Source organism: Ornithodoros turicata, chromosome 1 (assembly GCF_037126465.1).
Source record: "Ornithodoros turicata isolate Travis chromosome 1, ASM3712646v1, whole genome shotgun sequence".
In the NCBI taxonomy this organism is placed as follows: domain Eukaryota; kingdom Metazoa; phylum Arthropoda; class Arachnida; order Ixodida; family Argasidae; genus Ornithodoros; species Ornithodoros turicata.
Genome location: NC_088201.1, coordinates 186783647 through 186804362, shown reverse-complemented (window position 1 = coordinate 186804362; position 20716 = coordinate 186783647). Strand labels below are relative to the sequence as shown.

Below are 20716 nucleotides of genomic sequence, written 5' to 3'. Positions count from 1 at the left end.
GAATACGTGACGCCACCTCTTTGCTTCTCATATGCGCGGTGTATAGTGAGCTCGCGCCAAGAGAATGTAGGATATATGCTCTCGTCTCCCTTCAAATCCGCGTATTGATCTTTCGCCTTTTACTAAAGATCACCGTGGAGGGGGACGGCAGAACGAGCTTCTAGACAATTTTTGGTAGGCCTAACCCGTTTGGGGTAAGGCTATATTATTCAATTCAAAGAGAGAACATGGTGAGAAACCAGTCGTCTCGTACCCCCCCCCCCCCCGTTCCCCGTGGAAAAGAAAAAAAAAAAAGACAGCGAGAGAGGGAGGAATACGTGACGCCACCTCTTTGCTTCTCATATGCGCGGTGTATAGTGAGCTCGCGCCAAGAGAATGTAGGATATATGCTCTCGTCTCCTTCAAATCCGCGTATTGATCTTTCGCCTTTTACTAAAGATCACCGTGGAGGGGGACGGCAGAACGAGCTTCTAGACAATTTTAGTAGGCCAAACCCGTTTGGGTAAGGCTATATTATTCAATTCAAAGAGAGAACATGGTGAGAAACCAGTCGTCTCTACCCCCCCCGCCCCCCCGTTCCCCTGGGAAAAGAAAAAAAAAAAGACAGCGAGAGAGGAGGAATACGTGACGCCACCTCTTTGTCTTTCTCATATGCGCGGTGTATAGTGAGCTCGCGCCAAGAGAATGTAGGATATATGCTCTCGTCTCCTTCAAATCCGCGTATTGATCTTTCGCCTTTTACTAAAGATCACCGTGGAGGGGGACGGCAGAACGAGCTTCTAGACAATTTTTGGTAGGCCAAACCCGTTTGGTAAGGCTATATTATTCAATTCAAAGAGAGAAACATGGTGAGAAACCAGTCGTCTCTACCCCCCCCCCCCGTTCCCCGTGGAAAAGAAAAAAAAAAAAGACAGCGAGAGAGGGAGGAATACGTGACGCCACCTCTTTGCTTCTCATATGCGCGGTGTATAGTGAGCTCGCGCCAAGAGAATGTAGGATATATGCTCTCGTCTCCCTTCAAATCCGCGTATTGATCTTTCGCCTTTTACTAAAGATCACCGTGGAGGGGACGGCAGAAACGAGCTTCTAGACAATTTTTGGTAGCCTAACCCGTTTGGGTAAGGCTATATTATTCAATTCAAAGAGAGAACAAGGTGAGAAACCAGTCGTCTCTACCCCCCCCCCCCCCGTTCCCCGTGGAAAAGAAAAAAAAAAAAAGACAGCGAGAGAGGGAGGAATAACGTGACGCCACCTCTTTGCTTCTCATATGCGCGTGTATAGTGAGCTCGCGCCAAGATAATGTAGGATATTTGCTCTCGTCTCCCTTCAAATCCGCGTATTGATCTTTCGCCTTTTACTAAAGATCACCGTGGAGGGGGACCGGCAGAACGAGCTTCTAGACATTTTTGGTAAGGCCTAACCCGTTTGGGTAAGGCTATATTTATTCAATTCAAAAGAGAGAACATGGTGAGAAACCATCGTCTCTACCCCCCCCCCCCCGTTCCCCGTGGAAAAGAAAAAAAAAAAGACAGCGAGAGAGGGAGGAATACGTGACGCCACCTCTTTGCTTCTCATATGCGCGGTGTAAAGTGAGCTCGCGCCAAGTGAATGTAGGATATATGCTCTCGTCTCCCTTCAAATCCGCGTATTGATCTTTCGCCTTTTACTAAAGATCACCGTGGAGGGGGACGGCAGAACGAGCTTCTAGACAATTTTTGGTAGGCCTAACCCGTTTGGGTAAGGCTATATTATTCAATTCAAAGAGAGGAACATGGTGAGAAACCAGTCGTCTCTACCCCCCCCCCCCCCGTTTCCCCGTGGAAAAGAAAAAAAAAAAGACAGCGAGAGAGGGAGGAATACGTGACGCCACCTCTTTGCTTCTCATATGCGCGGTGTATAGTGAGCTCGCGCCAAGAGAATGTAGGATATATGCTCTCGTCTCCCTTCAAATCCGCGTATTGATCTTCGCCTTTTACTAAAGATCACCGTGGAGGGGGACGGCAGAACGAGCTTCTAGACAATTTTTGGTAGGCCTAACCCGTTTGGGTAAGGCTATATTATTCAATTCAAAGAGAGAACATGGTGAGAAACCATCGTCTCTACCCCCCCCCCCCCCGTTCCCCGTGGAAAAGAAAAAAAAAAAGACAGCGAGAGAGGAGGAATACGTGACGCCACCTCTTTGCTTCTCATATGCGCGTGTATAGTGAGCTCGCGCCAAGAGAATGTAGGATATATGCTCTCGTCTCCCTTCAAATCCGCGTATTGATCTTTCGCCTTTTACTAAAGATCACCGTGGAGGGGACGGCAGAACGAGCTTCTAGACAATTTTTGGTAGGCCTAACCCGTTTGGGTAAGGCTATATTATTCAATTCAAAGAGAGAACATGGTGAGAAACCAGTCGTCTCTACCCCCCCCCCCCCCCCGTTCCCCGTGGAAAAGAAAAAAAAAAGACAGCGAGAGAGGGAGGAATACGTGACGCCACCTCTTTGCTTCTCATATGCCCGTGTATAGTGAGCGTCGCGCCAAGAGAATGTAGGATATATGCTCTCGTCTCCCTTCAAATCCGCGTATTGATCTTTCGCCTTTACTAAAGATCACCGTGGAGGGGGACGCAGAACGAGCTTCTAGACAATTTTTGGTAGGCCTAACCCGTTTGGGGTAAGGCTATATTATTCAATTCAAAGAGAGAACATGGTGAGAATACCAGTCGTCTCTACCCCCCCCCCCCCCCGTTCCCCGTGGAAAAGAAAAAAAAAAAGACAGCGAGAGAGGGAGGAATACGTGACGCCACCTCTTTGCTTCTCATATGCGCGGTGTATAGTGAGCCTCGCCAAGAGAAGTAGGATATATGCTCTCGTCTCCCTTCAAATCCGCGTATTGATCTTTCGCCTTTTACTAAAGATCACCGTGGAGGGGGACGGCAGAACGAGCTTCTAGACAATTTTGGTAGGCCTAACCCGTTTGGGTAAGGCTATATTATTCAATTCAAAGAGAGAACATGGTGAGAAAACCACTCGTCTCTACCCCCCCCCCCCCGTTCCCCGTGGAAAAGAAAAAAAAAAAGACAGCGAGAGAGGGAGGAATACGTGACGCCACCTCTTGCTTCTCATATGCGCGGTGTATAGTGAGCTCGCGCCAAGAGAATGTAGGATATATGCTCTCGTCACCCTTCAAATCCGCGTATTGATCTTTCGCCTTTTACTAAAGATCACCGTGGAGGGGGACGGCAGAACGAGCTTCTAGACCAAATTTTTGTAGGCCTAACCCGTATGGGTAAGGCTATTTATTCAATTCAAAGAGAGAACATGTGAGAAACCAGTCGTCTCTAACCCCCCCCCCCCCCGTTCCCCGTGAAAAGAAAAAAAAAAGACAGCGAGAGAGGGAGGATACGTGACGCCAACCTCTTTGCTTCTCATATGCGCGGTGTATAGTGAGCTCGCGCCAAGAGAATGTAGGATATATGCTCTCGTCTCCCTTCAAATCCGCGTATTGATCTTTCGCCTTTTACTAAAGATCACCGTGGAGGGGGACGGCAGAACGAGCTTCTAGACAATTTTTGGTAGGCCTAACCCGTTTGGGTAAGGCTATATTATTCAATTCAAAGAGAGAACATGGTGAGAAACCACTCGTCTCTACCCCCCCCCCCCCCCCGTTCCCCGTGGAAAAGAAAAAAAAAAGACAGCGAGAGAGGGAGGAATACGTGACGCCACCTCTTTGCTTCTCATATGCGCGGTGTATAGTGAGCTCGCGCCAAGAGAATGTAGGATATATGCTCTCGTCTCCCTTCAAATCCGCGTATTGATCTTTCGCCTTTTACTAAAGATCACCGTGGAGGGGGACGGCAGAACGAGCTTCTAGACAATTTTTGGTAGGCCTAACCCGTTTGGGTAAGGCTATATTATTCAATTCAAAGAGAGAACATGGTGAGAAACCACTCGTCTCTACCCCCCCCCCCCCCCGTTCCCCGTGGAAAAGAAAAAAAAAAAGACAGCGAGAGAGGGAGGAATACGTGACGCCACCTCTTTGCTTCTCATATGCGCGGTGTATAGTGAGCTCGCGCCAAGAGAATGTAGGATATATGCTCTCGTCTCCCTTCAAATCCGCGTATTGATCTTTCGCCTTTTACTAAAGATCACCGTGGAGGGGGACGGCAGAACGAGCTTCTAGACAATTTTTGGTAGGCCTAACCCGTTTGGGTAAGGCTATATTATTCAATTCAAAGAGAGAACATGGTGAGAAACCACTCGTCTCTACCCCCCCCCCCCCGTTCCCCGTGGAAAAGAAAAAAAAAAAGACAGCGAGAGAGGGAGGAATACGTGACGCCACCTCTTTGCTTCTCATATGCGCGGTGTATAGTGAGCTCGCGCCAAGAGAATGTAGGATATATGCTCTCGTCTCCCTTCAAATCCGCGTATTGATCTTTCGCCTTTTACTAAAGATCACCGTGGAGGGGGACGGCAGAACGAGCTTCTAGACAATTTTTGGTAGGCCTAACCCGTTTGGGTAAGGCTATATTATTCAATTCAAAGAGAGAACATGGTGAGAAACCAGTCGTCTCTACCCCCCCCCCCCCGTTCCCCGTGGAAAAGAAAAAAAAAAGACAGCGAGAGAGGAGGAATACGTGACGCCACCTCTTTGCTTCTCATATGCGCGGTGTATAGTGAGCTCGCGCCAAGAGAATGTAGGATATATGCTCTCGTCTCCCTTCAAATCCGCGTATTGATCTTTCGCCTTTTACTAAAGATCACCGTGGAGGGGACGGCAGAACGAGCTTCTAGACAATTTTTGGTAGGCCTAACCCGTTTGGGTAAGGCTATATTATTCAATTCAAAGAGAGAACATGGTGAGAAACCATCGTCTCTACCCCCCCCCCCCCGTTCCCCTGTGAAAAGAAAAAAAAAAAGACAGCGAGAGAGGAGGAATACGTGACGCCACCTCTTTGCTTCTCATATGCGCGGTGTATAGTGAGCTCGCGCCAAGAAATGTAGGATATAACTCGTCTCCCTTCAAATCCGCGTATTGATCTTTCGCCTTTTACTAAAGATCACCGTGGAGGGGGACGGCAGAACGAGCTTCTAGACAATTTTTGGTAGCCTAACCCGTTTGGGTAAGGCTATATATTCAATTCAAAGAGAGAACATGGTGAGAAACCAGTCGTCTCTACCCCCCCCCCCCCCCGTTCCCCTGGACAAAAGAAAAAAAAAAAGACAGCGAGAGAGGGAGGAATACGTGACGCCACCTCGTTTGCTTCTCATATGCGCGGTGTATAGTGAGCTCGCGCCAAGAGAATGTAGGATATATGCTCTCGTCTCCCTTCAAATCCGCGTATTGATCTTTCGCCTTTACTAAAGATCACCGTGGAGGGGGACGGCAGAACGAGCTTCTAGACAATTTTTGGTAGGCCTAACCCGTTTGGTAAGGCTATATTATTCAATTCAAAGAGAGAACATGGTGAGAAACCAGTCGTCTCTACCCCCCCCCCCCCCCGTTCCCCGTGGAAAAGAAAAAAAAAAAAGACAGCGAGAGAGGGAGGAATACGTGACGCCACCTCTTTGCTTCTCATATGCGCGGTGTATAGTGACTCGCGCCAAGAGAAATGTAGGATAATTGCACTCGTCTCCCTTCAAATCCGCGTATTGATCTTTCGCCTTTTACTAAAGATCACCGTGGAGGGGGACGGCAGAACGAGCTTCTAGACAATTTTTGTAGGCCTAACCCGTTTTGGGTAAGGCTATATTATTCAATTCAAAGAGAGAACATGGTGAGAAACCAGTCCGTCTCTACCCCCCCCCCCCCGTTCCCCGTGGAAAAGAAAAAAAAAAAGACAGCGAGAGAGGGAGGAATACGTGACGCCACCTCTTTGCTTCTCATATGCGCGTGTATAGTGAGCTCGCGCCAAGAGAATGTAGGATATATCTCTCGTCTCCCTTCAAATCCGCGTATTGAATCTTTCGCCTTTTACTAAAGATCACCGTGGAGGGGGACGGCAGAACGAGCTTCTAGACAATTTTTTGGTAGGGCCTAACCCGTTTGGGTAAGGCTATATTATTCAATTCAAAGAGAGAACATGGTGAGAAACCACTCGTCTCCTACCCCCCCCCCCCCCGTTCCCCGTGGAAAAGAAAAAAAAAAGACAGCGAGAGAAGGGAGGAATACGTGACGCCACCTCTTTGCTTCACATATGCGCGGTGTATAGTGAGCTCGCGCCAAGATAATGTAGGATCATATGCTCTCGTCTCCCTTCAAATCCGCGTATTGATCTTTCGCCTTTTACTAAAGATCACCGTGGAGGGGGACGGCAGAACGAGCTTCTAGACAATTTTTTGGTAGGCCTAACCCGTTTGGGTAAGGCTATATTATTCAATTCAAAGAGAGAACATGGTGAGAAACCATCGTCTCAACCCCCCCCCCGTTCCCCGTGGAAAAGAAAAAAAAAAGACAGCGAGAGAGGGAGGAATACGTGACGCCACCTCTTTGCTACTCATATGCGCGGTGTATAGTGAGCTCGCGCCAAGAGAATGTAGGATATATGCTCTCGCCTCCCTTCAAATCCGCGTAATGATCTTTCGCCTTTTACTAAAGATCACCGTGGAGGGGAACGGCAGAACGAGCTTCTAGACAATTTTTGGTAGGCCTAACCCGTTTTGGGTAAGGCTATATTATTCAATTCAAAGAGAGAACATGTGAGAAACCACTCGTCTCAACCCCCCCCCCCCCCGTTCCCCGTGGAAAAGAAAAAAAAAAGACAGCGAGAGAGGGAGGGAATACGTGACGCCACCTCTTTGCTTTCTCATATGCGCGGTGTAAAGTGAGCTCCGCGCCAAGAGAATGTAGGATATATGCTCTCGTCTCCCTTCAAAATCCGCGTATTGATCTTTCGCCTTTTACTAAAGATCACCGTGGAGGGGACGGCAGAACGAGCTTCAAGACAATTTTTTGTAGGGCCTAACCCGTTTGGGTAAGGGCTTATATTATTCAATTCAAAGAGAGAACATGGTGAGAAACCACTCGTCTCTACCCCCCCCCCCCGTTCCCCGTGGAAAAGAAAAAAAAAAAGACAGCGAGAGAGGGAGGAATACGTGACGCCACTCTTTGCTTCTCATATGCGCGGTGTATAGCTCGCGCCAAGAGAATGTAGGATATATGCTCTCGTCCCCTTCAAATCCGCGTATTGATCTTTCGCCTTTTTACTAAAAAAAGACGACGACGATCGTTCGATCGGCTGTGTTTTCATCGAGCTCTCTGCTTCTATTGAGAAGAAAGACCGTGCTTTCCTGGCCTGTAAGTTTGGCTTATTACTGAGTCTTTACTTTCACGTGTACCACACGCCCCGACCCCGACGATGGGTGCCCAAGGGCTCCTAGGGAGTTGGCGCGCAACTTCGCCAAGACCTTACTTCTGCCTCCATGCTGAATCTCAAGTAAGGACGAACAATGATGGATGCGGTCTTGCTGCTATTCCACTGAACGACTTGCGTTCGTGAGACCCGCTGGACTGGGCCCGCTACTACGTGACAGTCCACACCATGCGGGCTGTTGACACGCTCCGGGCGTTGGGTTCGTTGACTATCGGGAACAAGACTTACCCCTTGGTGTCCCTGGCGTCGTTCACTAAAGTAGTGACAGTGATGCATCTGCCAACGGAGATGCCGGACAGCGACTTGGACGCAGTGCTGACAAGGTACGGGAGAGTCATCAAGTCGCATCGTGAAAAGTACAGGGATTACCCCACTGTTGAGACGGGCGCACGTAAGGTGCTGCTCGAGGCCACGAAGGAGGTGCCGAACTTCATCGTAGTGAGGGGCTTCCAAGCGATGTGCCTGTATTCGGGAATGCGCAAACTCTGCCGCCGATGCAATCAGGAGGGCCACTTCGCCGCCGAGTGCACGACGCCGCGATGCCGTCGCTGCCTAGCCTATGGGCACGAGCTATCTCCTGCGAGGAAAAGTGCAGGAAATGTGGGTCCGATCATTGGACCAGCCGCTGCAGGGTAACCACTTACGCAAGCGTTGCCCACGACGACGCGGGCGCAGCTCGGCCAAGGGGAATGCGGAGAAAGCCCATCGGGAAGAGCTGGAAACAGCAAGAAGCGATGCTCACGTGTTGGCTTACCCTGCCAACGGGGGCTGCCATTGTAGCCACTGGGAACGTCTCTACAGAAGAGCCCCGCCACTGCGGTGCCCGAGAAGAGCGAATCAGAAGCACCTGCCACTGCAGGGCTTCAGGAAGTCACGAAGACGTCAACCGAGACTGAGGAACTGCTTAACGGTGCTGACTTTTCGCACCCAGGCACATCATCAGTCGACAGCGACGGCCTCAGAGGGCCCTGTCTCGTCATCGACGAAGAAGCTCTCGAAGACGACGCTGCTTGCGAAGACATGCGGGAGGACAACAAAGCAGGTGGTCAGCCCCCGAAACGTCCCGCATCCCTCGACCGGCTCCCTGTCGTAGTTCGACGCCGTCAGAAGAAGAGTGGTTGAAGGAAGGCAAGGGCACCCCGAAGCCTGACTGCAAGAAGGCTAGGCAAGACGCAGTCTTACGTCCCAAACCCCCCTCCCATTAACCCGATAATGAAGGGTACTAAGTCTTAATGTACGAGGACTGCGTCAACACCGCAAGCAGAGGGGCACTTGGCTCCCTGCTGGAATCCCTTGGAGTCGACGTCGCGTTTCTCCAGAAACGCACTTCGGCAGCATTCGGAAGCAAAGTCCTTCTCCCAGCGTATTGGCACGAACGGTTTTTACAGTTTCGGCAAACCCGCGGTCTCGGGGCGTTGCCATCTTGCTTACAAGTTGTTTTCGTGGCACAGTTCTACGGCACAGTTATGATTTTGAAGGCCGAGTGGTCTCAGTAGACATATCAGGTTCAAGGACGCGACAATCGCCTGATATCAGTGTAACGCGCCTACTGACTATCAGGAAAGGAACGAGTTCTTCAGAAACTGGATCCGTACCTGATGGGGAAGAGGGATGTGCTCCTTGCTGGTGACTTTAACTGCGTCCTTGACGATGTCCACGACAGAGCCGGAGGAACAGCAAGAAACCAGCCCTGGAAGGCCAAGGAACTGAGTCGTTTATAGTCAGGGCATGTGACTTACGGACGCGTGGAATCACCTACAAACGGAGACACTCAGGTTTTACGTACTTCCTTTCAGGATCGTCACCGCGCGACTGGACAGACTCTACGTGACCAAGACGGTGGTACCGACTCCTCGTGGACTGTGCGTGTGGTGCAAGTGGGCACGTCAGCACAGTACTTCTCCGGACCCATCGGGCATTGGTTTTGGACACGCAAGACTCCTCGGGCTTTGGGACTACAACGTGCCCCTTGGCGCCTTAACGTGTCACTCTTGGATGATGACAGGGGTGGGTGGCGGACTTAACGGCATAAACTTTCGCGTTAAAAAAGGCTGAGGAACCGGTCACTCGAGTTGGTGGGAATAGCTTGAAGCAGGGAGCGCGCGACATCCTGCAGATCTGGGGAAAACAGCTAGCTGCGGAGAAACGCTTGAGGTTCGCGTCCTTTTCTTCTTTGTCAAGTCCGGTCTCAGAGGTCTCACTTGGAAGCTGGTCTGGAGGACCCAGGAGGAGGTTTCCGCGTACTAGGAGCGCCTGGGCGGAACTATCGGCGCCTTGCTACACCGGAAGTCTCAGGGATGGCCACCGTCCTCAGGCCGACGTCGAGGGTCTCCCTACCAGACAGCGGCAACGCGGTTCACCCTTTGCTGCACCCAGCGACTTTCCCCGGTACGTCCTGGTACGTCCCCTCGTGCAGGGGGGGGGGGGAGGACGGCAACAGTGGCCAACCTCGTTGGAACACATTGTCCAGCACCTGTCAAGACTTCTTCGCCAGCCTGTTCTCGCGCAAACCAGTGCATGACAGCGCTGTGGGAGAACATCTGTGCGACTATCCAGGTTTGGACAGCTGACCAGTCGGGGGACCAGGACTTCGACGTGTCCATCCCGGAGGTTTACCAAGCGGCAAAGTCTATGAAGAAAGGGAAGTGTCCAGGACCAGATGGACTTCCTATCGAATTCTATCTGCGATTTGGGACTTGCTTGGTGAAGCCCTCTGGGAGGTCTTCGCCGAGGCCGTGGAGCAGGGTATCCTGCCAGCGTCATCTCGATGCGGTCTAATAAAACTCCTCTGCAAGGACAAGAACCGCCGCGAAGAGCTTACGGCGTGGAGACCGATAACGTTACTCAACGTGGATTACAAAATCTTTGCCAAAGTAATCCAGCAACGGCTTGGCCGCGTAATGCACTTGCTCGTATCTCCCGTCCAGGCTTGCTCCGTCCCAGGCCGCAGCATCCAGCAGCATCTTTTTGCTCTGCGGGATATATTCTACTGGGCTGCCGACCGAGCTACACCTGCATTCGTAGTGTCCTTCGACCAGCAGAAGGCGTTTGACCGTGTGTGCCACGAATTCCTGTTTTTCGTGCTGCGCCGGGCAGGATTTGGCGAGTGCTTCCAGCGATTGGTGAGGCTGCTCTACAACGACGCCCGCAGTCAGGTCCTGGCCAACGGAAAACCGTCTGAGGCTTTTCCTGTGCAATCCGGAGTTAGGCAGGGGTGCCCGCTCTCACCTCTTCTTTACGTGCTCGTCTTTGAGGCCGCCATACGGATGATTTCAAGACAAAGCCTGGTGCCTCGCCTACCTATTCCCGGCAGCCACCGTTTCCCCACGGCGTTTGCCTACGCCGATGACCTCACGGTGTGCCTACCAGACGCGACCGCGATCCGACCTGTGCTCGATTGCTTGGAACAGTACGGCAACGCTTCTGGAGCCAAGGTGAACGAAGGCAAGTCTGCAGTGCTGGCGCTTGGCGCGGATTTCCCCTACAGCCACGCCTATGGCATTCCTGTCAAGGAGTCGTGCAGGATCTTAGGAATCCAGTTCAATAGACGAGGCCCCCTTACGAACAACTGGGCCACGGCGCTACGGGGATGGAGTCTCGGCTGCAGTCGCTATCCGCCGTCTTCCTGGACTTGAGGGCACGCGCAGAGGCAGTGTCAAGACACATCTGCTCGCCGCTTTGGTATTTTGGCACGGCCTTTCAACCTGCCATGGTGACCGCCCGACGAGCCGACCGCATGACGTTCCAGTTCTTCTGGACGGCCGTCCCGAACGAGTACAGCGCTCAGTGATGGTGAGGCCCTCCCGGCTTGGCGGATGGAACTTCCCGGACGTCCGACTGTTTTGTGCAGCCCTCGGTTGGCGACACTCTTCGGCGTGCTACGCGACACAGGGCACATTTCGCATGACCTCGCTGTCTTCTTTAGCGGGCCATCGATCCGTGTCTTTGGTGGGACGTACGACCTCACCCGCCCTCACAGTGATCGGCTGATGGTGTTCTATCTGCTCATGCGCATGTACGCCACAACGCATAACACCAGCACCTCCCGATGCCGACTTTCCTACGTGGACCGCAAGAAGCCTGTAACGAGGCGCTGTGTGAGTTCTACCGTCCCGTCCGACAACCAGCAGAGCAACACGACCGAAGCAATCTAACGTCTCGGGCTCATCGAGGGCTCACGCGCCGACATCCTCTGGCTAGCACAGTCACGACGTCCTCCCCCGGCACGAGCTCGACTACACCGTTTCGGGCTATCCAGGTCAACCGCTTGCGCAGTCTGTGGCGAGGAAGAAACGCATCGGCACATCTTCTTCGACTGTGTCAACGCTGCTGCTCTGTGGCGACGGGTGGCCATGCTGGTATGACTTCCCTCGGGTCTCCTACGAGACCGTTCAGTCCTGGACCCCATCCCCAGTTCCGACGCGGAAGCAAACCCGCCTTTCTGCTGCTCGCGCAGAAATCAGCTATCAGCTGTGGTGCGCCCGAACTCGGGACTGTGTACGCTCTGCCCCCGCCATCCTTGTGAAACTTGATGTTCGCGTGCCGCGTTGCTCTGAGGACACGCCTCAAGATGGAACTTCGGGCCCTGGGCCGCAGGGAATTTCGTAGCCGGTGGAAGAACCACCACAACGTCTTCGTGCTCAGCGCGGGGTGAAGTCGTGGTGAAGTTATGAAGAGACAGTGGCTTCATGACAGCTGTTACGATTAAATTTTTGTATAGTAGTTGTATAGTCGCCGGTCATCAAACCTTTCATCTTTCAATAATGTGTAATCTGTGATATATATTTAAAAGTGTATGTATGTTTTGTATATAGCTGCTCTCCTTTGTGTATAGGCTTTGTACAGAATCGCTCTCCCTTCGATTTTGTATATAGATTTTGTATATAGCTGTTTCCAGCATTAGTTTCCGGGTATTGTTTTGATCGCCGCCTGTGTTCCGTGTCTTTGCTTTTGGCGTTGTAAGGTTTTTGGTATTTCCGTTGTATCGTTTATTCAATTCAAATAAATATTTACTAAAGATCACCGTGGAGGGGACGGGCAGAACGAGCTTCTAGACAATTTTTGGTAGGCCTAACCCGTTTTGGGTAAGGCTATATTATTCAATCAAAGAGAGAACATGGTGAGAAACCAGTCGTCTCTACCCCCCCCCCCCCCCGTTCCCCGTGGAAAAGAAAAAAAAAAGACAGCGAGAGAGGGAGGAATACGTGACGGCCACCTCTTTGCTTCTCATATGCGCGGTGTATAGTGAGCTCGCACCAAGAGAATGTAGGATATATGCTCTCGTCTCCCTTCAAATCCGCGTATTGATCTTTCGCCTTTTACTAAAGATCACCGTGGAGGGGGACGGCAGAACGAGCTTCTAGACAATTTTTGGTAGGCCTAACCCGTTTGGGTAAGGCTATATTATTCAATTCAAAGAGAGAACATGGTGAGAAACCAGTTCGGTCTCTACCCCCCACCCCCCCGTTCCCCGTGGAAAAGAAAAAAAAAAAAGACAGCGAGAGAGGGAGGAATACGTGACGCCACCTCTTTGCTTCTCATATGCGCGGTGTATAGTGAGCTCGCACCAAGAGAATGTAGGATATATGCTGCTCGTCTCCCTCAAAGCCGCGTATTGATCTTTCCGCCTTTTACTAAAGATTACTTCCGGACGTCCGACTGTTTTGTGCAGCCCTCGGTTTGGCGACACTCTTCGGCGTGCTACGCGACACAGGGCACATTTCCCATGCCCTCGCTGTCTTCTTTAGCGGGCCATCGATCCGTGTCTTTGTGGGACGTACGACCTCACCCGCCCTCACAGTGATCGGCTGATGGTGTTCTATCAGCTCATGCGCATGTACGCCACACGCATTCACCAGCACCTCCCGGATGCCGACTTTCCCACCTGGTCCGCAAAGAAGCCTGTACGAGGCGCTGGTGTGACATCTATCGTCCGTCCGACAACAACCAGAGCAACACGACCGAAGCAACCTATCGTCTCGGCTCTCGAGGGCTCACGCGTCGACATCCTCTGGCAGCACAGTCACGACGTACCTCCCCGGCACGAGCTCGTCTACACCGTTTCGGGCTATTCCAGGTCAACCGCTTGCGCAGTCTGTGGCGAGAAGAAACTCATCGGCACATCTGCTTCCGACTGGTGTCAACGCTGCTGCTCTGTGGCGACGGGTGGGCCATGCTCTATGGACTCCCCTCGGGTCTCCTACGAGACCGTTCACTTCCTGGACCCCATCCCAGTCCCGACGCGGAAGCAACCCGCCTTTCTGCTGCTCGCAGCAGAAATCACCTGTCAGCTGTGGTGCGCCCGAACTCGGACTGTGTACGGCGCTGCCCCCGCCATCCTTGTGAACTTGATGTTCGCGTGCCGCGTTGCTCTGAGGACACGCCTCAAGACGGAACTTCGAGCTCTGGGCCGCCAGGAATTTCGCAGTCGGTGGAAGAACCACCACCAAACGTCCTTCGTGCTCGCGCGGGGGTGAAGTCGTGGTGAAGTTAATGAAGAGACAGTAGCTTCATGACAGCTGTTACCATGTAATTTTTTGTATAGTAGTTGTATAGTCGCCGGTCATCCAAACCTTTCATCTTTCAATAACGTGTAATCTGTGGATATAATTTAAAAGTATATGTATGTTTTGTATATAGCTGCTCTCCTTTGTGTATAGGCTTTGTACAGAACTGCTCCTCCTTCGATTTTGTATATAGATTTTGTATATAGCTGTTTCCAGCATTAGTTCCGGATATTGTTTTGATCGCCGCCTGTGTTCCGTGTCTTTGTCTTTTGGCGTTGTAAGGTTTTTGGTATTTCCGTTGTATCGTTATTCAATTCAATAAATATTTACTAAAGATCACCGTGGAGGGGGAACAGCAGAACGAGCTTCTAGACAATTTTTGGTAGGCCTAACCCGTTTGGTAAGGCTATATTATTCAATTCAAAGAGAGAACATGGTGAGAAACCACTCGTCTCTACCCCCCCCCCCCCCCCGTTCCCGTGGAAAAGAAAAAAAAAGACAGCGAGAGAGGGAGGAATACGTGACGCCACCTCTTTGCTTCTCATATGCGCGGTGATAGTGAGCTCGCACCAAGAGAATGTAAGATATATGCTCTCGTCTCCCTTCAAAGCCGCGTATTTCGCAGAGCTCTGTGGGAAAATTCACGTTGTTTGCCAAATTATTGTATCTTTCACGTCCAGTTTATCGCGTTGCTGCACCGCAAGATGGGATCCGCCGGGGGGGGGCGGGGGATTCCCTACGGAGATGGCGACGCAGCTACGCCAGGACCTCACTTTCAGCTCCATGCGACAGCCAGGTGAAAACCAGGCAAGTTCTTGACGCGGTGCCTCTGCCAGCACGCTACGCGAACCTTCGCTCCGTCCGACCTTCGGGCAGAGGTCGTTTCTTTGTGACTGTGCACTCAATGCGCGGCAGTGGAAATTCTCCGTGCTTTGGGCGTGCTAACCATTGCAAGCAGGGACTACCCATTGGTTTCCCTGGCATCGACGGTGAAAGTGGTCACCGTGCTCGACCTCCCGACGGAGCTACCCGACGAAGACTGGATGCAGTTCTCTCCAGGTACGGCAAGGTGCTCAGTCACATCGAGAAAAGTACCGGGACTACCCCACCGTTGAAACGGGGAGCTCGGAAGGTGCTTATCGAGGTGACGAAGGAAGTGCCGAATTTCGTCACTCTGCGCGGCTTCCAGGGCATGTGCCTTTATAGCGGCATGCGGAAACAATGTCGCCGGTGCGGTCAAGAGGGCATTACGTGCTGGACTGCACGACACCGAGGTGCCGTCGCTGCGCGGCGTACGGGGCACGAGGCAGCCTCGTGCAATGAGCGGTGCCGCAAGTGTGGAGCAGACCACTGGACCACGCGCTGCAGGGTGAAGACGTGCGCCAGCATCGCCACCGAGGACGACATGCTGGTCGACGAGGCAGCCAGTGACCTGAGGGATACGCAGGAAGTCATCGCGCTCGGCGGCGGCGAGGGCTCCCCCACCCGGAGGGGCAGCAGTTCTGGAATTGCTAACCACGGAGGGACGCCATTGCGCCCTCTCAGCAAAACTGACGAAGGAGCGCCGACCACCGGGGGCCCCCCAGGCTGTGTCCCCTGCAGCGGCGGTTGTGGGTCAGGAATCGACCGACCTGCAAGAGATCGCCTCCCTGACCCGTTCTGAGCATAGCTCCAGCGAGGCTTCCGACACGCCACTCGTCATTGACGAGGATGCCACTGTGGAGTCGACCGAGGAAATGTCATCCTCGTCTGATGAAGAGGCCGAGACCACGCTCCACTACCACGAAACGGCCACACATGGTCCAGGCGACTCGCTGGAGTCAGCGGGCTGTCCCTCAGGAGCAGCCGTGGCAAACAGTCGAACGGGCCAGCGGCCGCAAGAAGACTGAGAAGAAGAAGCGACGACAGGGCCGCCCAATCGTGCCGTGCCGTCCCCACCCTCCTCCCACAGCAGACAATGAAAGTGCTCACCCTTAATGTGCGCGGATCCGCCAGCATCGAAAGCAGCGAATGTTGGGCTCGCTGCTTGCATCGTTGCAAGTGGACATCGCCTTCCTCCAGGAGACTCATTTCATAGCCTGCAGGAAGCTAATAACTTTGCAGTACGAGTGGGTGTGAAGGGACATTTCAGCTGTGGCACATCGAGGTCTCGTGGCGTGGCCATCCTCGTGACACCGCGCTTTCGTGGAACTGTGTTGCGCCTACTCCTTCGACTTTGAAGGACGACTTGTGTCAGTGGACGTGGCCATTAACGGGCGTGACAGGCGCCTTGTGTCCATCTACGCTCCCACGGAGTACCAGGAGAGGAATGACTTTCTCCGCAGCGTCGACCCCTACCTCCTCGGTAAGAGGGACGTTGTATTTGGTGGCGACTTCAACTGTGTTGTGGACGAACAGTATGACCGAGCGGGGGGAACATCGAGGAACCAACCCTGGAAGTGCAAGGAGCTGAGACGCCTGTTGCGGGCGAGGGACCCTCACAGACACCTGGAACCTTATCCACGGACTCACAACCAGGTTTCACGTTCAGCAGCCAAGACCGCCACGTCCGTCTGGACCGGTTCTACGTGTCGAAGTCTCTCTCGTGTGGGGTGCAGGATTGTGCGGTGGTGCAGGTCGGCGCTTCTGTGCAGTTCTTTACTGACCACCGGGCAGTCGTCCTGGACCTACAAGACCCAGTTGGCTTTGGACCACAACCCTCGCCGTGGCGGTTGAATCCATCGCTCCTGAACGACGACCGAGTGGTACAGGACGTCCAAGCGTACCCCTCGACTCCCGAAATCCACGAAGTGACATCTTTGGAGTGGTGGGATAGTGTGAAGGATGGGTGCTAGGGAGGATCCTCCGAAGATGGGGCAAAGAGCTGGTGGCGAGCGGAGGCGAGGACATTCATCTGTTGCAGGTCGGTCTTCGGGGCCTTCTGGAATGCGGCTTGGGTTCCCGGGAGGAGGCCACAGCATACAAGGAGCTACAGGCGGAACTCTCAGCACTTCTGTGGCGCCGGTCCACAGGGATGGTCGTCTAGACGCTTCCCGACCGGCTCATATGCGGTCCGCCGGCCCGGTCCAGGCTGCCCTCTCGGATGTACACGCACGACACCTGTGCGGCTGGAACGCCTTGTCCGGGAAGATGGGACATTTGGCCTCGACCTTGGACGACCTGGTTCCTCACCTGCAGGTCGCACTACGCCACCCTTGTACGCCCGAGACTCAGTCGACCAACCTCACTCTGGGGAGGAAGTGTGCCGCCAGTACGAGGGTCTCACTTTCCGACCAGTCGAGCGACCTGGACCCTCGATGTTCAGCGTCCACGAGTTATTTCTAGCCGCAAAGAGTATGCGCAAAGGGAAGTCACCCGACCTGATGGACTCCCTGTGGAGTTTTATCTTCGTTTCTGGGACATCCTCGGTCCCGCCCTGCGTGACGTGTTCCTGGATGCTGTTGAGCGTGGCACCTTACCGGCGTCGTCCCGTCGAGGCTACGTAAAGCTCCTCTGCCAAAGACGGTGCGCGTGCTGATGAGCTCTCCGCCTGGAGGCCCATCACATTGCTCAATGTGGACTACAAGCTCTTCGCCAAGGTGCTCCAGCAGCGTGTCGCCCGGATCAGCACGCTCATCGGTCTCGCCGGCTCAGCGTGCGCTGTCCCAGAACGCGCGCATCCAGCAGCATTTTGGCCGCCCTCAGGGGACATTTTCTACTGGGTTGCCGACCGTCAGGCCCGAGCGTACATCGTGTCCTTCGACCAAGAGGCGGGCCTTTGACCGGGTGGACCATGGCTTCCTCTTATCACGTCTTGTACCGGTGCGGGTTTCGGCGAGCGCTTCCAGCAGTTCGTGGCGACTTCTGTACACAGGTGCTGAGAGCCAAGGTGCTAGTGAACGACAGGCCGTCTTTGGGCTTCGACGTCACCAAGAGGAGTGAGGCAGGGGATGCCCCTTATCTCCTACACTCTACGCTTCCTCGTCTTCGAAGCAGTGTGCAGGATGTTGTCAACCGAGTGTGCCGTGCCCCGCCCTACCAGTCCCAGGGAGCCACAAGTTCGCAACCGAAGTTCGGCGTACGCGGACGATTTAACGGTGTGCCTTCCCACCACCCCATGCGACAGTCCAGGTTCTGGACTGCTTTGGATAAATACAGCAGGGCGTCGGGTGCCAAGCTCAACGAACGGAAGTGCGCCTTCATGGCTCTCTGGGGACAACTTTCCCTATTTGGGACGCCTATGGTATACCGGTACGACAGTCTGTCGCATACTCGGTATTGAATTTCACCGGACCGGTCCCCTCACGAGCAACTGGAGACATGCACTCCACGATATGTCGGCCCGCATCCAAGCGGTGGTCAGCCCTCGACCTGGACTCTGAGAGAGCGTGCGGCAGTGGTGCTCCAGGCTCTGTGTTCCCACTGTGGTACTTCGGCACGGCCTTCCAGCCAGCCCACCGCCACTGCAGAGTAGAGCGAACCGCCTCACCTATCCGTTCTTCTGGAATCGGCGACCAGAACGTGCTGCAGACGGGCCCCTTATGATGAGGGCCTCCACAGCTGGGCGGCCTGGGAGGTTCCCAGACGTGCGCCCTCTTCTGCGCGGCTCTGGGCCTCTCCACCCCTCTTCTCTGTCCTCCGAGATACGACACACATCCGTACCACCTGGGCCCTGTTCTTCGCCGGCACCTATATCCAAGACTTCGGAGGAGCCTTCGACATTGGGCGGCCCCACACGGAGAGGCTCATGACCTTTTACAGACTCATGAGGAAGTACGCTGTCCAGCTACGCCATCACCTGCCTGACGTCGACTTCACCACATGGTCTGTAAGGGAACTGTACGAGGCGCTGTGTGAGGCCAGTTTTCCGGTACAGGCGGGCCCGCGGTCCCACGACCGAAGTCTCGTGGTGTCCCCTTTCCTGGAGGGCTCACGAGTGGACGTCTTATGGCAGCGATCGCATGAGGTGCTGCCGGTCCGAGCAAGGCTGCATAGCTTTGGCCTCTCACGCTGGGACTCCTGCGTCACCTGCGGGGCGGTGGAGACGCATCAGCACGCCTTCTTCGACTGCATCAACGCGGCGGCCATGTGGAGGAAGGTGGCCGACTTGTATCAGTTGCCCGCGGTCGCCCTCGACACGACGCAGTTTCTGGACCCGGTGCCCGTGCCGGTGCGGAAGCGACCCGCCTTCGTGCTCCTGGTGCCGAGGTTACCTTTCAACTTTGGTGCGCCAGGACACGTGCTGTGTACGGGGCACAGCCGGCGACACTCGTGGACTTGCTGTGCGCGTGCCGGATCGCCCTACGAGCTCGGCTCCAGGACGAGCTGAGATCTTTCGGTCTCGTGAACTTCCGAAAAGCGGTGGAAGCACCACTGGAAACGTGTTTGTGTTGGCCAGTGGCCATATAATCATGAAGCTGTGATAGGTCTCATGGACAAACGTGTACATACCCTTGTATATACCACCTGTGTGATGCTGTTCCAGTTCTTGGTAGCTTCTAGTCCTTGTCGCCTTTTGTTTGTTTTGATTAACCCGTGGGCTTAATATGATAACTGTTCCCTAAAGTGAGGTCTCTGTCTTGAGCCACTGCTAGTGTTTGGTTGTTTCTTTGTTCTGTACATAGTTTTTTTTAGCTCTCACTTACCGTCTATTGCTGTTTGTGCGTGTTTTTTCTCTGCGTTTCTTGTATATAGTTTACCATAGTGATGTTTGACCTCATTTTGTGTAAAAAGTTTACTCTACTCAATAAACTTTACTAAAGATCACCGTGGAGGGGGACAGCAGAACGAGCTTCTAGACAATTTTTGGTAGGCCTAACCCGTTTGGGTAAGGCTATATTAGTTCAATTCAAAGAGAGAACATGGTGAGAAACCACTCGTCTTTACCACCCCCCCCCCCTTCCCCCGTGGAAAAGAAAAAAAAGAGACAGCGAGAGAGGGAGGAATACGTGACGCCACCTCTTTGCTTCTCATATGCGCGGTGTATAGTGAGCTCGCGCCAAGAGAATGTAGGGATATATGCTCTCGTCTCCCTTCAAATCCGCGTATTGATCTTTCGCCTTTTACTAAAGATCACCGTGGAGGGGGGACAGCAGAACGAGCTTCTAGACAATTTTTGGTAGGCCTAACCCCGTTTGGGTAAGGCTATATTATTCAATTCAAAGAGAGAACATGGTGAAGAAACCACTCGTCTTTACCCCCCCCCCCCTTCCCCCGTGGAAAAGAAAAAAAAGAGACAGCGAGAGAGGAGGAATACGTGACGCCACCTCTTTGCTTCTCATATGCGCGGTGTATTAGTGAGCTCGCGCCAAAGAGATGTAGGATATATGCTCTCGGTCTCCCTTCAAATCCGCGTAATGATCTTTCGTCCCTTTTACTAAAGATCACCGTGGAGGGGGACAGCAGAACGAGCTTCTAGACAATTTTTGGTAGGCCTTAACCCGTTTGGGTAAGGCTATATTATTCAATTCAAAGAGAGAACACTTGGGAGAAACCACTCGTCTTTACCCGCCCCCCTCCCCCCTTCCTCCCCGTGGAAAAGAAAAAAAAGAGACAGCGAGAGAGGGAGGAATACGTGACGCCACCTCTTTGCTTCTCATATGCGGCGGTGTATAGTGAGCTCGCGCCAAGAGAATGTAGGATATATGCTCTCGTCTCCCTTCAAATCCGCGTATTGATCTTTCGCCTTTACTAAAAGATCACCGTGGAGGGACAGCAGAACGAGCTTCTAGACAATTTTTGGTAGGCCTAACCCTTTGGTAAGGCTATATTATTCAATTCAAAGAGAGAACATGGTGAGAAACCACTCGTCTTTACCCCCCCCCCCCCCCCCTTCCCCCGTGGAAAAGAAAAAAAAGAGACAGCGAGAGGAGGA

At 53.2% G+C, this 20716-nt stretch overlaps 27 non-coding genes across 27 annotated transcripts; all 27 read left to right on the top strand.

Annotated features, from left to right (window-relative positions):
• The first annotated feature begins 75 nt into the window (after window positions 1-75).
• Window positions 76-197, top strand: LOC135379455 (U5 spliceosomal RNA). The gene has a single exon (XR_010418946.1). It is a non-coding gene; the product is annotated as a U5 spliceosomal RNA (small nuclear RNA).
• A 189-nt stretch (window positions 198-386) lies between these two features.
• Window positions 387-504, top strand: LOC135379597 (U5 spliceosomal RNA). Its single transcript, XR_010419080.1, has one exon. It is a non-coding gene; the product is annotated as a U5 spliceosomal RNA (small nuclear RNA).
• Window positions 505-695: 191 nt separating this feature from the next.
• LOC135379522 (U5 spliceosomal RNA) lies at window positions 696-815 on the top strand. Its single transcript, XR_010419008.1, has one exon. It is a non-coding gene; the product is annotated as a U5 spliceosomal RNA (small nuclear RNA).
• Window positions 816-1001: 186 nt separating this feature from the next.
• LOC135379574 (U5 spliceosomal RNA) lies at window positions 1002-1121 on the top strand. Its single transcript, XR_010419059.1, has one exon. It is a non-coding gene; the product is annotated as a U5 spliceosomal RNA (small nuclear RNA).
• Window positions 1122-1310: 189 nt separating this feature from the next.
• LOC135379588 (U5 spliceosomal RNA) lies at window positions 1311-1433 on the top strand. The gene has a single exon (XR_010419072.1). It is a non-coding gene; the product is annotated as a U5 spliceosomal RNA (small nuclear RNA).
• Window positions 1434-1619: 186 nt separating this feature from the next.
• LOC135379441 (U5 spliceosomal RNA) lies at window positions 1620-1741 on the top strand. Its single transcript, XR_010418934.1, has one exon. It is a non-coding gene; the product is annotated as a U5 spliceosomal RNA (small nuclear RNA).
• A 188-nt stretch (window positions 1742-1929) lies between these two features.
• Window positions 1930-2050, top strand: LOC135379591 (U5 spliceosomal RNA). The gene has a single exon (XR_010419075.1). It is a non-coding gene; the product is annotated as a U5 spliceosomal RNA (small nuclear RNA).
• Window positions 2051-2233: 183 nt separating this feature from the next.
• Window positions 2234-2354, top strand: LOC135379529 (U5 spliceosomal RNA). Its single transcript, XR_010419015.1, has one exon. It is a non-coding gene; the product is annotated as a U5 spliceosomal RNA (small nuclear RNA).
• A 187-nt stretch (window positions 2355-2541) lies between these two features.
• Window positions 2542-2661, top strand: LOC135379581 (U5 spliceosomal RNA). The gene has a single exon (XR_010419066.1). It is a non-coding gene; the product is annotated as a U5 spliceosomal RNA (small nuclear RNA).
• A 187-nt stretch (window positions 2662-2848) lies between these two features.
• On the top strand, window positions 2849-2969 carry LOC135379560 (U5 spliceosomal RNA). Its single transcript, XR_010419045.1, has one exon. It is a non-coding gene; the product is annotated as a U5 spliceosomal RNA (small nuclear RNA).
• A 185-nt stretch (window positions 2970-3154) lies between these two features.
• On the top strand, window positions 3155-3277 carry LOC135379587 (U5 spliceosomal RNA). Its single transcript, XR_010419071.1, has one exon. It is a non-coding gene; the product is annotated as a U5 spliceosomal RNA (small nuclear RNA).
• A 183-nt stretch (window positions 3278-3460) lies between these two features.
• LOC135379440 (U5 spliceosomal RNA) lies at window positions 3461-3582 on the top strand. Its single transcript, XR_010418933.1, has one exon. It is a non-coding gene; the product is annotated as a U5 spliceosomal RNA (small nuclear RNA).
• A 187-nt stretch (window positions 3583-3769) lies between these two features.
• LOC135379438 (U5 spliceosomal RNA) lies at window positions 3770-3891 on the top strand. Its single transcript, XR_010418932.1, has one exon. It is a non-coding gene; the product is annotated as a U5 spliceosomal RNA (small nuclear RNA).
• A 187-nt stretch (window positions 3892-4078) lies between these two features.
• On the top strand, window positions 4079-4200 carry LOC135379437 (U5 spliceosomal RNA). The gene has a single exon (XR_010418931.1). It is a non-coding gene; the product is annotated as a U5 spliceosomal RNA (small nuclear RNA).
• A 185-nt stretch (window positions 4201-4385) lies between these two features.
• LOC135379436 (U5 spliceosomal RNA) lies at window positions 4386-4507 on the top strand. The gene has a single exon (XR_010418930.1). It is a non-coding gene; the product is annotated as a U5 spliceosomal RNA (small nuclear RNA).
• A 183-nt stretch (window positions 4508-4690) lies between these two features.
• On the top strand, window positions 4691-4811 carry LOC135379528 (U5 spliceosomal RNA). The gene has a single exon (XR_010419014.1). It is a non-coding gene; the product is annotated as a U5 spliceosomal RNA (small nuclear RNA).
• A 181-nt stretch (window positions 4812-4992) lies between these two features.
• On the top strand, window positions 4993-5110 carry LOC135379590 (U5 spliceosomal RNA). The gene has a single exon (XR_010419074.1). It is a non-coding gene; the product is annotated as a U5 spliceosomal RNA (small nuclear RNA).
• Window positions 5111-5299: 189 nt separating this feature from the next.
• Window positions 5300-5419, top strand: LOC135379583 (U5 spliceosomal RNA). The gene has a single exon (XR_010419068.1). It is a non-coding gene; the product is annotated as a U5 spliceosomal RNA (small nuclear RNA).
• A 188-nt stretch (window positions 5420-5607) lies between these two features.
• On the top strand, window positions 5608-5728 carry LOC135379563 (U5 spliceosomal RNA). The gene has a single exon (XR_010419048.1). It is a non-coding gene; the product is annotated as a U5 spliceosomal RNA (small nuclear RNA).
• A 185-nt stretch (window positions 5729-5913) lies between these two features.
• LOC135379608 (U5 spliceosomal RNA) lies at window positions 5914-6038 on the top strand. The gene has a single exon (XR_010419090.1). It is a non-coding gene; the product is annotated as a U5 spliceosomal RNA (small nuclear RNA).
• Window positions 6039-6226: 188 nt separating this feature from the next.
• LOC135379512 (U5 spliceosomal RNA) lies at window positions 6227-6349 on the top strand. The gene has a single exon (XR_010418998.1). It is a non-coding gene; the product is annotated as a U5 spliceosomal RNA (small nuclear RNA).
• A 180-nt stretch (window positions 6350-6529) lies between these two features.
• LOC135379582 (U5 spliceosomal RNA) lies at window positions 6530-6651 on the top strand. Its single transcript, XR_010419067.1, has one exon. It is a non-coding gene; the product is annotated as a U5 spliceosomal RNA (small nuclear RNA).
• Window positions 6652-6839: 188 nt separating this feature from the next.
• On the top strand, window positions 6840-6962 carry LOC135379595 (U5 spliceosomal RNA). Its single transcript, XR_010419079.1, has one exon. It is a non-coding gene; the product is annotated as a U5 spliceosomal RNA (small nuclear RNA).
• A 5669-nt stretch (window positions 6963-12631) lies between these two features.
• On the top strand, window positions 12632-12753 carry LOC135379435 (U5 spliceosomal RNA). The gene has a single exon (XR_010418929.1). It is a non-coding gene; the product is annotated as a U5 spliceosomal RNA (small nuclear RNA).
• A 7107-nt stretch (window positions 12754-19860) lies between these two features.
• Window positions 19861-19984, top strand: LOC135379513 (U5 spliceosomal RNA). Its single transcript, XR_010418999.1, has one exon. It is a non-coding gene; the product is annotated as a U5 spliceosomal RNA (small nuclear RNA).
• Window positions 19985-20168: 184 nt separating this feature from the next.
• On the top strand, window positions 20169-20294 carry LOC135379603 (U5 spliceosomal RNA). Its single transcript, XR_010419085.1, has one exon. It is a non-coding gene; the product is annotated as a U5 spliceosomal RNA (small nuclear RNA).
• Window positions 20295-20486: 192 nt separating this feature from the next.
• LOC135379609 (U5 spliceosomal RNA) lies at window positions 20487-20609 on the top strand. Its single transcript, XR_010419091.1, has one exon. It is a non-coding gene; the product is annotated as a U5 spliceosomal RNA (small nuclear RNA).
• The last annotated feature ends 107 nt before the right edge of the window (window positions 20610-20716 follow it).